Below are 15930 nucleotides of genomic sequence, written 5' to 3'. Positions count from 1 at the left end.
CTGATTATGTGCTACTTGTTCCACTTGTACTTTAATTGTGTCTTACTTGTCTGTATTGCTTGTGTTTGTACAACTGAGAGGTCCCTTATGCTGGTGTCGGTGGACGCTGAGGGCTGTTCTTGATGAGATGAGTTGATGATGTAATTGAATAATGATGATGATTATTGAATGAGATAATTTGAGCTCCCTGGGTAGACACAGTGAAGTGATTTCACTTGCTTCAGGTGAGGATATGAGGTAACGATATAGAATTGTTGAGATAGAATGACTGGGGATGGTTTCGTTTATAATTCTGATTGTGAATCATCGGAGAGTTAGAAAGTTGGGAAGCATGAGGAATATGAATCAAACTTAGCATTCCCTTATGACAGTTGCCTATTTATGGATTAGCAAGAACATAGGGTGAATATTTGGTGAAAGGAAGTTTAAGATGCTTAGCGAGTTTTTATTACAATGCATTGTATTTATTTGGCACTTTTACCGTACTGGGAACCCATGGGTCGGGGGTTCTCATTCCGTATATATCTCTTGTTTTTCAGATGCAGATCCAGGTGCTCAGAAGTGAGCTGTGGTTCATCTGAGAGACGGCGAAGATCTTTACATTCTCTACTTTATATTTTGCTTAGAATCTCTCCACCTTTATTTTGAAAAGCTTATATTATGTATTGAACTCTTTTGAACTTGCCTACAGAGGCTCTTATGTTTCTTTTGGGAGAGATTATGAGATACTGTTATCAACTACTTTCATACTGTACCCTAGCCGGCCTAAACTCTGCGGGCCACGACTAGTGGCTAATTACTTATGTTATATATATATATATATATATATATATATATATATATATATATATATATATTATCTGTATATCGCTTTCGACTTCACGCTTTATCTTTTAGTTGTCGATGCGTGAGTGATACGACTTTGCGAATTATTTTTACTCTTTTTAGGCTTCTCGATTAATACTCCTTTAAATTTTACTACATTATGGTATCAGAGCAGTTCGTCCTTGTGAGCCTGAGGGATGGAACTGCTTATGCTTCAATGCATACTCTGAGTCTGTGCCTGTGCTAGTTAGGGTATCTAACCGATACATCTAGCATGAAGTCCATGAGTGTACCTTTGGTAAATTGAAGCACTTAACTTGAGATATTGAGTCTGATCACCTCAATATCGCTTGTCTAGTGTGGACAAGATTCGAATGGTGTCTCATGAACTTGAATGAAGTAACCGGGGAGGAATTCCCAAGAATGAACTGGTGAGGGAACGCCATGATAGGAATCTTGGCAGTGGTATATGTGGGAATAGTGTGTTGATTTTAGATTGTTGAGTGGAACACTTAGAGGTGGATAGTTGCTTGAACGATTTGTTTAATTAGGTTTGAGTTGATTGGAGTCTGATGATTTAGGGCAGAAGGGGCTTGTAAATGACCTTGGAATAGTTGGATTTGAATGGGAATGAAAGTTTGTGAAAATCGAGCACTTGTGTAGAAATTGGAGGATGACAAATTGTTAGGCAGTGGATATGATAGGTTTTAAACGATTAGGTAATGTGAGTATAGAGATCAAGGATTTTTAAGAGGATGCGATTGAGTCTCACGATGAGCGTGAGCATTATTCCTGTCTGGTTGAGAGAGCTTAAAAGTGGACCTAGATTTTGTGATTCGATAAGGGAATATGACATTGATTCATGATTGGATTCTTGGTGGTTAATGATTAGAGTAGCGCAGTAGAAGCTTGCTGGAGCGTTAACATAGTATGGTAATAATAAGGAATAGTAGGGTATGATTAGAAATGCTTTATGCTTTGAGTAATTAAACGGTTAGTGAACTAATGCAGATAATGATTCTAGATAATTAGGATAAATTGTGGCTATGAACTTGGATGGTTCTGAAATGGATGAGGAAATGATCGTTGATGCGTAATTGGATTTAGATGATGAATGAGTGTAAGTCGTCATGTTTAAGAGATGAGTACTATGATATTTGGTCATGGTGACCTTGGATTTAGATTGAGAATGATTGGTTTTGAAAGACGAATTTAAAAACCATTAAATTGAAATGCTGATGTTGTACTGAGATTGGTTTGAAGGAACCCGTGACGGGTGGCAAACTCCAGTTTTTAGGGAAGGTGCCGTCAAAATTTCCCCAAGAGTTTGAAAGATTGTTGGTTATGATTTTGAAAAATGATTTTTGATTTGAGTAATTTTAACAAAAGAGATATGTTTCGAATGCTTTTATAAATTATTAAAGAAAATCGGATTCTTATGATTTTGTTAACTTGTTATTTCAAACTCATTTGACTTTTCAAAACGAAGAGAGTTTTGATTAATTAGTCAAAGACTTTAAAACAGAAATTTATATATAAATTTGAGGGTTTAGGAATAAGAAAGTAAGTCTGGAGGTTTTGCTCGGAGTTGAGCTGTGATTAGTGGTAATTGGCTTGATAGAGAGAGAGGATAGTGATGGAGTATGATTATGGCATGGTGATGATTCTTGGTTGATTATAGTAATGTGGGATGATGACTATGATTAGTGATGATGGTAATATTATTGATGACGTGATTTGAGATTTAATAAGATGTGAGTTGGTGAGATGACGAAAGTAACATTGTTCCTCACTAATTAGCCTTTTCCCACAAAATTTATTTAGTGACGAACTAGTGCGTAAATTGTTTCTCGCTAATTGTATATCAAACATTTGCGACGGAATAGTGACAATCATATCGCTCGCTACTTTACTTTTATTCGATTGAACCCCCAAGTGACTGATTTGCTAGAACGTTGTCACTCGCTAATTATTTTGTGACAAATTAGCGAGAAAATTTTTCCCACTCTTATTTTAGCTACAGAACTCAATTTGTGAGAAACAAACTTACTCGTAAATCTCTCGCTAATTAGTCGTTATTCTCAAGTTCGGATATTTTGTGACCGTTTATTAAGTTTGTCGTTAGTGCATTGCTAATTTATCTCTAATTAGTGATGAATTAGTGACAAAAAAATTTTCTCGCAAAAATCTGTCGCTAATCTGTTAAATTCTTGTAGTGGCGTTGGACGAATGATCGAGACCCTCGGAGATAGAGGAATCAGAGCGTGGCAATGGAAGCGCGCAGAGTAAAAACACCTTGGGACTACTATGCGTTGGATATAAAGGCAGACTACACTCACGTACTCGTGGTGGCAGATGGAATTTTCGAGGGCGAAAATTTCTATTACGGGAGTAGAATGTAAAACCCGGTCAAAGCGTAATTAAGTAAATAATAAATTAAATAGGAGAGAATATGGTTAAAAAATTTAGCAATAGGAATTTGATAATTTAAATATGTTTGAAAAATATCTTAGATAAAAATAAAAAATAAAAAATACATTAAATGTAAAAATACAATTTTTTTAGTATAGGATCTAAAATATATATATTTTTTTCTCTTTGGTTCAGTTTGTGTATATTTTACTTATATAGAAGCGAAATATGTAGGTAAAATATTTACATATATTTCATATATAAAATTACAAAATATGAATAAAACTTTTAATATATATTTTGTTATTTTGTTAGTGAAATATGAAAATGATATATAAAATAATAAATTTTAAGATTTTACACAAATAAAAAAAATTTGAGAGAAATGAAAAAATGAGCAAAATTAAATATTCTAGCATTATTTTTTATCGATTTTTTTAATGAACTTTTAATTCTATAAAATTAATGATAACATATGTATTTAAGAGTTAATTTAAAAAAAATAAAAAATAAAAAATAAAATTTCACTGTAAAAAACTGTTTGAAAAAAAATGGCTTGACATAATTCACATAAGTCATGGACAGATTGACTCATTATATATTATAATGAAATAGTCTAAATTGGGTAGATTGAATATTTTCATGCATTCCAAACTGAAAAAAAGAAAAATTTGTTGCAGATTTTTTTAGACTTTTCGTGATTGATATGCACAATATTATTATTCACCAAATCTTGACCACATGTATTATTTAATATATATCTCAATGGGGTAGAAATTGATATATTATATTCCAAGCAAATAGAGTGACACACGTGAACATCTTCCTATACTGTAATGATAATCTGATGTCTTTTTTATTATGGTTGTTATTTTTTTATTTAATTAATAAATCTAATTCACAAAATTTAAAATTTCGTATAACATAAATAGAAAAGTTTAATTAGTGTTAAAATTTAGTAGAACATAATTTAAGGATTAAATTTGTATATTTAAAAAATTAAAACTATAAATCTAACATTTAGATTTGTAAAGCCTTAAATCTAATTATCCAACTCTATTTCATAATAAAACATACTAAGTCCTAATAACATTAAAAAATATTATTCTTAGTCCAATTATAAAATTAAAAAGTATAAACTTAACGTATTTTTCATAAAATATTTGCATTACTAGAAAAATAAATATTTTCTATCTTAGACTATATATAGTATTTAATAATAAAATATTTTAATAAATGAAAATAGAAAATATTTTATTTTTAAATTTAGATAAAAGATACTGTAATATAATTAGATTTTTTTTTTGAATAATTCTGAACACTTTCTTAATCTAAAAGTATTTTCGTAAACTAAAAGTTTAATTCCAAAATATATTCTTCTCTAATATATATATATATATATATTGCATATTCAAAATACTCATAAAAAAATCAATTAATCACAAAAAAGAGAAATAATGTAGGTTCAAAATTATGAAAGTAATTTTGATATCAATGTAAAAAATAATTTATATACTAGTATTATTATTGTTGTTTAATCATAGAATTAATTTGTATTTTTTAGGTGCTGGAATATTTGGTCACCTGTCAGACTCATTTCTTGGAGGAAAGGGTCACTAATGGTGATTTGTGCCTTAAATGCCATCTTTGGTTGCCTCACAGCATTCTCCCCAGCCTATTGGATCTACGTCATTCTCCGCTTCCTCACCGGCGTTAGCACCGGTGGCGTTGGCCTATGTGCATTCGTTCTTGCCACCGAGCCCATCAGCCCCACAAAACGTGGCATCGCCGGAATGTCCACCTTCTACTTCTTCTCTATAGGCATTGCCATCCTCTTCGCCATTGCCTATTCTTCCAAACATAGCGCGAGCTTTACATTGCGTCCTCCATCCCCTCCATTCTCTTCTTCGATCCCCAGTCACTAGAATAAGGTTGATTCTAATGGTGGCAATTAACTTCTTTTGCGCTATTGTGTACTTTGGTCTGAGTTTGAACGTGGTGAATCTTGATACTAACCTTTACATGAACGTGGCGCTGAACGCGGTGGCAGAGATGCCGACGTATGGGATAACGGCGGTTTTGTTGGACAAGTTTGGGAGGAAGCCGTTGACAATAGGGACAATGTGGTTCAGTGGTTTGTTTTGTTTATTGGGTAGTTTAATGGGGAATGTTGGAGTGTGGATGTTAGTTAGAATGGTGTGTGGTATTTTGGGAATATTTGGGATGGCGGGAACCTACAACTTATTGTTTATTTACACGGCCGAGTTGTTCCCCATGGTGGTGAGGAACGCCGCACTAGGGTGCACGATGCAGGCGGGGCAAATAGGGGCGATATTGTCGCCAGTTGTGGTGGTTTTGGGAAGGCTGCTGGTGCACGAAGTTGTAATGTCAATGTTCACATTACTCTCTTACAATTTCGGACAACTAACCAGCAAGTGCACTGGGTCGTCCAAGTAATACCTTACGTGAGTAAGGGTCGATCCCACAGAGATTGTTGGCTTGAAGCAAGCTATGGTTATCTCGTAAATCTTAGTCAGGATATAATATCAATAATAATTTTTAATTTGAATTGTAAAAAGTAAGAAGGGCAGAACACAAATTATACTTGTATGCAGTAATGGAGAATATGTTAGAGTTTTGGAGATGCTTTGTCTTCTGAAATTTTACTTTCCTCTGTTTTCTGATTCACGCACGCACGTCCTCCTATGGCAAGCTGTGTGTTGGTGGATCACCGTTGTCAATGGCTACCATCCATCCTTCCAGTGAAAAGGGTCCAGGTGCACTGTCACCGCACGGCTAATCATCTGCATATTCTCAATCGTACCGGAATAGGATTTACTATCCTTTTGCGTTTGTCACTATGCCCAGCACTCGCGAGTTTAAAGCTCGTCACAGTCATTCAATCCCTGAATCCTACTCGGAATACCACAGACAAGGTTTAGACTTTTCGGATTCTCTTGAATGCTGCCATCAATCTAGCTTATACCACAAAGATTCTTATTTAGAGATCCAAGAGATATTCATTCATTCTATGGTGGAACGGAAGTGGTTGTCAGGCACGCGTTCGTGGGGGAATGATGATGATTGTCACGTTCATCACATTCATGTTGAAGTGCGAATGGATATCTTAGATAGGAACACGCATGTTTGAATGGAAAACAAAAATACTTGCATTAATTCATCGAGACACAGCAGAGCTCCTCACCCCCAACAATGGAGTTTAGAGACTCATGCCGTCAAAGAATACAAAATTCAGATCTAAAATGTCATAAGATACAAAATAAGTCTCTAAAAGTTGTTTAAATACTAAACTAGTAACCTAGGTTTACAGAAAATGAGTAAACTATGATAGATAGTGCAGAAATCCACTTCTGGGGCCCACTTGGTGTTTGCTGGGGCTGAGACTAAAGCTTCTCACGTGCCTGGGCTGTTTTGGGCATTCAACGCCAGGCTGTAACCTGTTTCTGGCGTTGAACTCCAACTTGTAACGTGTTTCTGGCGCTGGACGCCAGACTGCAACATGGAACTGGCATTGAACGCAAGTTTATGTCGTCTATCCTTGAGCAAAGTATGAACTATTATATATTGCTGGAAAGCCCTGGATGTCTACTTTCCAATGCAATTAGAAGCGCATCAATTGAACTTCTGCAGCTCCAGAAATTCCATTCCGAGTGCAGAGAGGTCAGGATCCAACAGCATCAGCAGTCCTTTTTCAGCCTGAATCAGATTTTTGCTCAGTTCCCTCAATTTCAGCCAGAAAATACCTGAAATTATAGAAAAACACACAAACTCATAGTAAAGTCCAAAAATATGAATTTTGCCTAGAAACTAATGAAAATAAACTAAAAACTAACTAAAACATATTAAAAACTATATGAAATTAACCCCAAAAAGCATATAAAATATCCGCTCATCACAACACCAAACTTAAACTGTTGCTTGTCCTCAAGCAACTAGTTAAATAAAATAGAATACAAATGAGTCAAGAAACAATAATATCTCAGAGTTTTTGAGTGAAGCTCAGATTCTAATTAAATGAGCGGGGCTAGTAGCTTTTTGCTTCCAAACAGTTTTGGCATCTCACTTTATCCATTGAAGCTCAGAATGATTGGCATCTATAGGAACTAAAAATTTAGATAGTGTTATTGATTCTCTTAGTTCAGTATATTGATTTCTGAACACAGCTACTTTTATGAGTCTTGGCCGTGGCCCTAAGCACTTTGTTTTCCAGTATTACCATCGGATATATAAATGCCACAGACACATAATTGGGTGAACCTTTTCAGATTGTGACTCAGCTTTGCTAAAGCCCCCAATTAGAGGTGTCCAGGGTTCTTAAGCACACTCTTCTCTTTGCTTTGGACCTTGACTTTAACCGCTCAGTCTCAAGTTTTCACTTGGCACCTTCACACCACAAGCACATGGTTAGGGACAGCTTGGTTTAGCCGCTTAGACCAGGATTTGATTCCCTCAGGTCCTCCTATCCACTGATGCTCAAAGCCTTGGATCCTTTTTATTACCCTTGCCTTTTGGTTTTAAGGGTTATTGGCTTTTTCTGCTTGCTTTTTTTTGCAAGCTTTGTATTCACTGCTTTTTCTTGCTTCAAGAATCATTTTTATGATTTTTCAGATTACCAATAACATATCTCATGTTTATCATTCTTTCAAGAGCCAACATATTTAACATTCAAGAACATTAAATTCCAAAGACATATGCACTGTTCAAGCATTCATTCAGAAGGCAGAAAGCATTGCCACCACATGTAAACAATTAGAATTTGTTTTATTAAAAACTCGAAAATTATTGCCTCCTTGTTTTAAAGAAAATCTTTTATTTTATTCATGTTTAATGATGATGAGAAAAATAAATTATAGCTTAATTGGGGATAAAATCAAAATATAAATGCTAATTGCCATTATATGACTCCTAAGGTGAAACTCAAATAATAGAAAAAAAAGTTATCACAGGGTTAAGGTTAAGATCAGAACTCAACAACCTTGACTTTGGGAAGCGGATGCCTCTTTAGTCTGTGGGGTGCTTGGCCCTTCAAGAGATAGTTTCTGACGCTTTAGTTCTCTTAATTCACGCCCTTGCACCTCTTGTTCTCTGAGCAGTTTGCAAAGCATGCTGTTTTGATTTTGCTGTTCTTCCTTCAATTGGTCCATGGTTTCTTGCAACTTAGTGACAGATGCCTCAAGATGCTCCTAGTATTCAAATTGAGGGAGTTCTGGTAGGAATTCTTGCGCCCTCCTCTTGATGGGGTCATCCTGCATTTGTTGTTTTTCCATTGTGATTTTAGTGATTGGTTGCTCCACTGAGATATACTCTGTTATTCCCATCTTTACTCTAGCATCTTTGCAGAGCATAGAGATTAGGCTTGGATAAGCCAACCTAGCATCCTTGGAGTTCTTGTTGGCAAGTACATAGAATTCAGATGGGATCAGTTGATGAACTTCTACTTCTTTTCCAAACATAATGCAATGGATCATCACTGCTCTTCTAATATTGACTTCAGAACGGTTGCTGGTGGGCAATATAGAACGCTCAACGAAGTCCAGCCATCCTCTGGCGACTGGTTTGAGATCTTCTCTCTTGAGTTGACTTGGGGCACCTTCGTGCTGGTGGTCCACCTGGATCCAGGGATGCATATATCCTCTAGAATCTTATCCAGGCCCTTTTTGTTCTCATCATTCTCCTATTGAAGGAGTCTGGGTCATCTTTCAGCTGAGGTAGCTTAAAGATCTCCCTGATTTTGTCAGGGTGGATGTGAACAATCTTTCCTCTGACCACAGTCCTGTAGTCATAGAGGGCAGCTCCAGATATTCTCTGCCTGTCTGTTTACCACAAATTAGCGTAGAATTCTTGAACCATATACCTTCCCACTTTCGTTTCAGGATTAGCTAGGACTTCCCAGTTCTTGTTTCGAATCTGCTCTTGGATCTCCGGATATTCATCTTCTTTCAGATCGAACTTGACTTCCGGGATCACAGATCTTAGACCCATTATTTTGTAGTAGTGGTCTGAATGTTCTTTGGTTAAGAACCTCCCTTGATTCCAAAGTGGTTTTGGAACACTCTCTTTCTTGCCTCTTGGAGTGGGTTGTTTTTCTTTAGGAGCCATGATCTTAGTGGGTATGATTTAGTGATCACGGATAAACACACCAAACTTAGAGGATTGCTTGTCCTCAAGCAAAAGAAAAGAAAGGAGAGGGATAGAAAGAGAGCTAGTGTTGAATGGTGGATGAGAGGAAGGAGGCCGAATGTGTTTTTAAAAGGGAGGGGGGTGGGTTTTCGAAAATAGGGAGAAAGATAAGATAGAAGATATAATTTAAAAAGAGATAAGTATGATAAGAAAAGATATAATTTAAAATTGAAACGATATGAAAGATATTTGAAAAAGATAAATTTGGAATTTTTTTTTGAAAAAGATAATATAGAGATTTGAAAAAGATATTGATTAGTTGAAAAGATTTTTGAATGAAAAGAGATAGATCTGTTTTGAAAATTTTGAAAAAGAGTTGAATTGGATAAAAAGGATTTGTGCTTATGGATTAAGATACATTTGATATTTTTAAAGTGGGGTTTTTAGAAATTAGGGATTTTAGAAATCAGGGTTTGTAACATGTTTATGCAAGAAATCATGAATTGAAACATGAAAATTAAGATTAAAATAAAAAATATGAAGAAAAAACGAATTTACCTCCTCCCCACCATCCTGGCATTTGAACGCCCAACTGCTGCTTCTCCTGGGCGTTCAACGCCCAGCTGTTGCTTCTTTCTGGCGTTGAACGCCAGGAACTCCTTTGTCACTGGGCATTTTTCTGAACGCCCAGGATGCTGTAAATCTGGTGTTAAACGCCCAGAAGGAGCTTTTTTCTGGCATTCAACGCCTAGAAGATGCTTCTTTCTGGCATTTAATGCCCAGATGGCTATCCTTACTGGCGTTCAACGCCCAGTGGATGCTTCTTTTGGGCGTTGAATGCCCAAAAGAGACTTTTACTGGCATTTTCTTGCCAGTGAGCTCTTTTTCTCTGTTTTGTGTGCAGAATCCTTCTGTAACCCTGTAAACTTATACAATTGATTCTTTACCTTAGTATCAATGAATTTTATATAAACAAATAAAATCAAGAATAGGGCAAAATGCTTAGAGGAAGTGATGCCCCCTGGCTGGGTTGCCTCCCAGCAAGCGCTTCTTTATTGTCTTTAGCTGGACCTTGCTGAGTTTTTAATCTAGCCTCAGCCTTGAGCACTCTTGCTCAACATTGCCTTCAAGATAGTGCTTGATTCTCTGTCCATTAACAATGAACTTCTTATCAGAATCAATATCTTAAAGCTCCACATAACCATATGGTGATACACTTGTAATCACATATGGTCCTCTCCACCGGGACTTCAGTTTCCTGGGAAATAGCCTAAGCCTAGAGTTAAACAACAGAACCTTTTGTTCTGGTTCAAAGATTCTAGATGACAGCTTTCTGTCATGCCACCTTTTTGATTTCTCTTTGTAAAGCTTGGCATTTTCGAAAGCAGTGAATCTGAATTCTTCTAGCTCATTCAGCTGGAGCAATCTTTTCTCTCCAGCTAATTTGGCATCAAATTTAAGGAATCTGGTTGCCCAGTAGGCCTTATGTTCCAGCTCCACGGGTAGGTGACAAGCCTTACCATACACAAGTTGGTAAGGAGAGGTCCCTATGGGAGTCTTGAATGCTGTTCTGTAAGCCCACAGAGCATCATCCAAGCTTCGTGCCCAATCCTTTCTATTGGTACTTACAGCCCGTTCCAGGATTCTTTTTAGTTCTCTGTTAGAGACTTCAGCTTGCCCATTTGTCTGTGGATGATATGGAGTTGCCACCTTATGGCGAATCCCATACCGAACCATGGCAGAGTAAAGCTGTTTGTTGCAGAAGTGAGTGCCCCATCACTGATTAGTACCCTAGGGACACCAAACCTGCTGAATATATGTTTCTGGAGGAACTTTAGTACTGCTTTAGTATCATTGGTAGGTGTGGCAATGGCCTCTACCCACTTTGATACATAGTCAACCGCCACCAGAATATAAGTGTTTGAGTATGATGGTGGGAAAGGTCCCATGAAATCAATACCCCATACGTCAAACAACTCAATCTCTAAGATTCCTTGTTGAGGCATGGCGTAACTGTAAGGCAAATTACCAGCTCTTTGGCAACTGTCACAGTTACGTACAAACTCTCTGGAATCTCTGTAAAGTGTAGGCCAGTAGAAACCACATTGGAGAACCTTGGTGGCTGTTCGCTCACCTCCAAAATGACCTCCATATTGTGACCCATGGCAATGCCATAAGATCCTTTGTGCTTCTTCCTTAGGCACACACCTACGGATTATGCCGTCTGCACATCTCTTAAAGAGATAGGGTTCATCCCACAAGTAGTACTTTGCATCAGTAATTAATTTTTTTTCCTGCTGTACTCCTTGGGAATGAACTTTGCAGCTTTGTAGTTTGCAATATCTGCAAACCATGGTAATTCCTGAATGGCGAACAAATGCTCATCCGAAAAAGTTTCAGAGATCTCAATAGAGGGGGAGGACGCCCCTTCCATTGGTTCTATCCGGGACAGATGGTCAGCCACTTGGTTCTCTGTCCCTTTTCTGTCTCTTATTTCTATATCAAACTCTTGCAGAAGCAACACCCATCTTATGAGTCTGGGTTTTGAATCATGCTTTGTGAGTAGATATTTAAGAGCAGCATGATCTGTGTACACAATCACTTTTAATCCTACTAAGTATGATCTAAACTTGTCAATGGCATAAACCACTGCAAGCAATTCTTTTTCTGTGGTTGTGTAATTTTTCTGGGCATCATTCAAAACACGGCTAGCATAATAAATGATATGCAGAAGCTTGTCATGCCTCTGTCCCAGTACTGCACCAATGGCGTGATCACTGGCATCACACATTAATTCGAACGATAATGTCCAGTCTGGTGCAGAGATAACTGGTGCTGTGACCAGCTTAGCTTTCAGAGTTTCAAACGCCTGCAGACACTCTGTGTCAAACACAAATGGCGTGTCAGCAGCTAGCAGGTTGCTCAGAGGTTTTGCAATTTTTGAAAAATCCTTTATAAACCTCCTATAGAATCCTGCATGCCCCAGAAAGCTTCTGATTGCCTTAACATTGGCAGGTGGTGGTAATTTTTTAATTACCTCTATTTTAGCTTGATCCACCTCTATTCCCTTGTTTGAAATTTTATGCCCAAGGACAATCCCTTCAGTCACCATAAAGTGACATTTTTCCCAGTTTAAAACCAGGTTGGTCTCTTGGCATCTTTTCAAAACCAGTGTCAGGTAATCAAGACAGGAGCTTAATGAGTCTCCATATACTGAGAAGTCATCCATGAAGACTTCCAGAAATTTTTCCACCATATTAGAGAAAATAGAGAGCATACATCTCTGAAAGGTTGCAGGCGCATTACACAGCCCAAAAGGCATCCTTCTGTAAGCAAATACTCCAGATAGACATGTGAATGCTGTTTTCTCTTGATCCTGGGAATCTACTGCAATTTAGTTGTAGCCTGAATAGCCATCCAAAAAGCAGTAATAATTATGACCTGCTAGTCTTTCTAGCATCTGGTCTATGAATGGTAAAGGAAAATGATCCTTTCTGGTGGCTGTATTGAGCCTTCTGTAATCAATACACATGCGCCACCCTGTAACTGTTCTTGTAGGAACCAGTTCATTTTTTTCATTATGAACCACTGTCATGCCTCCCTTTTTAGGGACAACTTGAATAGGACTCACCCAGGGGCTATCTGAAATAGGATAAATAATCCCAGCCTCCAGTAATTTAGTGACCTCTTTCTGCACCACTTCCTTCATGGTTGGATTTAGCCGCCTCTGTGGTTGAACCACTGGCTTAGCATTGTCCTCCAATAAGATCTTGTGCATGCATCTAGCTGGGCTTATGCCCTTAAGGTCACTTATGGACCACCCAAGAGCTGTCTTGTGTGTCCTTAGCACTTGAATTAGTGCTTCCTCCTCCTGTGGATTTAAAGCAGAGCTTATGATCACTGGAAAAGTATCACTTTCTCCCAGAAATGCATATTTCAGGGATGGTGGTAATGGTTTGAGCTCGGGTTTAGGAGGTTTTTCCTCTTCTTGAGGAAATTTTAGAGACTCTTTCAATTCCTCTGAATCCTCTAGATCAGGTGGAACATCTTTAAGGATGTTTTCCAGCTCTGATTCGAGACTCTCAGCTATGTTGATCTCTTCTACCAAAGAGTTAATAAGATCAACTTTCATGCAGTTTTTTGGTGTGTCTGGATGCTGCATGGCATTGACAGCATTCAACTTAAACTCATCTTCATTGACTCTCAGGGTGACTTCCTCCTTTTGGACATCAATGAGAGTTCGTCCAGTTGCTAGGAAAGGTCTTCCTAGAATGAGAGTAGCACTCTTGTGCTCCTCTATCTCCAGCACTACGAAGTCAGTGGGAAAGGCGAATGACCCAACCCTGACAATCATGTCCTCAATCACACCTGATGGGTATTTAATGGAGCCATCAGCAAGTTAGAGACATATCCGGGTTGGTTTAACTTCTTCAGTTACACCAAGCTTTCTGATAGTTAATGCAGGTATTAGGTTGATGCTTGCCCCAAGATCGCATAAAGCTGTCCTGGTGCAATTTTCCTCTAATGTGCATGGTATTAGAAAGCTTCCGGGATCTTTAAGCTTTTCAGGAAAGCTTTTCAGAATGACTGCACTGCATTCTTCAGTGAGGAAAACTCTTTCAGTTTCTCTCCAATCCTTCTTATGAATCAGGATTTCTTTCATGAACTTGGCATAAGAAGGTATTTGCTCAAGTGCTTCTGCAAACGGAATCTTAATTTCAAGAGTCCTGAGATAATCTGCAAAGCGAGCAAATTGCTTATCCTGCTCCTCTTGGCAGAGTTTTTGAGGATAAGGTATCTTGGCTTTATATTCCTCAACCTTGGTTGCTGTAGGTTTATTTCCTACAGAAATAGTTGAAGAAGCCTTTTTAGAGGGGTTGTCATTAGCACTTGTGTGTGTCTGATCCCTCTCTGGCATTTGAGTGCCAGAGTTAGAAGCTGGAGTGATGTTAGACGCCAATTTCTCATCTGTTCCTGACGTCTGAACGCCAGAACTGTGCTTCCTTTGGGCGTTCAATGCTAGTTCCTTGCTTGTTTCTGGCGTTGAACGCTAGTCTTGAGCATGGTCTGGGCGTTCAGCGCCAGCCTTCCACCCAATTTCTGGCGTTTTAACGACAGAATTATTTTTTCCTGGGCTCTTACTGTCCTCAGATGGATTTTGGGTGGTTTGCTCATTTCTTGGCTTCCTGCTGCCTTGAGGTGGGGTATTTAATGTTTTCCCACTTCTTAATTGAACTGCTTGGCATTCTTCTGTTATTTGTTTTGACAGCTGTTGTTTTGTTTGCTTCAATTGTTCTTCCATATTTATATTAGCCACCCTTGTCTCTTGTAGTCTATCTTTGAATTCGGCTAACTGTTGTGTTAGAAAGTCTAATTGCTGATTGAATTCAGCAGCTTGTTCTACAGACTGAGTTCAGCAGTTACTGTTTTAGCCTCTTCTTTCATGGAAGGGTCACTGCTTAGGTACATATGCTGATTTCTGGCAACTGTATCAATGAGCTCTTGAGCTTCTTCAATTGTCTTTCTCATGTGGATAGATCCACCAGTTGAGTAATCTAGAGAGATCTGAGCTCTTTCTGTAAGCCCATAATAGAAGATGTCTAACTGAACCCACTCTGAAAATATTTCAGAGGGGCATTTTCATAGCATCTCTATGTATCTCTCCCAGGCATCATAAAGAGATTCATTATCTCCTTGTTTAAAGCCTTGGATGTCCAGCCTTAGCTGTGTCATCCGTTTTGGAGGAAAGTATTGATTCAGGAATTTTTCTGTCAGCTGTTTCCATGTCCTTATGCTAGCCTTAGGTTGGTTATTTAACCACCTCTTGGCTTGGTCTTTTACAGCAAATGGAAACAGTAATAATCTGTAGACATCCTGATCTACTTCCTTATGATGTACTGTGTCAGTAATTTATAAAAACTGTGCCAGAAACTTTGTAGGTTCTTCTTGTGGAAGACCGGAATACTGGCAGCTTTGCTGCACCATGATAATGAGCTGAGGATTCAACTCAAAGCTACTGACTCCAATGGAGGGTATGCAGATACTACTCCCATATGAAGCAGTAGAGGGGTTAGCATATGACCCCAGAGTCCTTCTGGACTGTTCATTTCCACTTAGATCCATGATGGAGAAAGGGAGATGATGTAATAAAAAAATTATTTTTATTTATTTATTTATTTATTTATTTATTTATTTCGAAAATAAAATAAAGTGAAAATAAAATAAATAAAAATGGGTGAAGATTTTCGAAAAAAATGAGGAGAGAGAAAGTGGTTGGGAAGTTTTGAAAAGGATATGATGATTTTTGAAAAAAATTTTAAATTTTGAAATAAAAATCTGAATTTTAAAGGTAAATGTCGAAAATTTGCTTTAAAATAGGGAGAAAAGATATTTTTGAATTTAAAGAGGGGAGAGAAAAACAATAAGATAGCACAAGATTTAAAATTTTTAGATCTAATGCTCCTTGTTTTCGAAAATTTTGGAGGAAAAACACCAAGGAACACCAAACTTAAAAATTTTAAGATCAAGACACAAGGAAAACTCAAGAACACT

At 37.6% G+C, this 15930-nt stretch overlaps 1 pseudogene; it reads left to right on the top strand.

Moving 5' to 3' along the window:
* LOC107646850 (organic cation/carnitine transporter 4-like) overlaps nt 1-15930 on the top strand; it is a 33273-nt pseudogene that overhangs the window by 16735 nt on the left and 608 nt on the right.

This window comes from Arachis ipaensis, chromosome B6 (assembly GCF_059453495.1).
Source record: "Arachis ipaensis isolate K30076 ecotype BB chromosome B6, ASM5945349v1, whole genome shotgun sequence".
NCBI classification, from domain to species: domain Eukaryota; kingdom Viridiplantae; phylum Streptophyta; class Magnoliopsida; order Fabales; family Fabaceae; genus Arachis; species Arachis ipaensis.
This window is presented reverse-complemented; position numbering and strand designations above follow the sequence as displayed.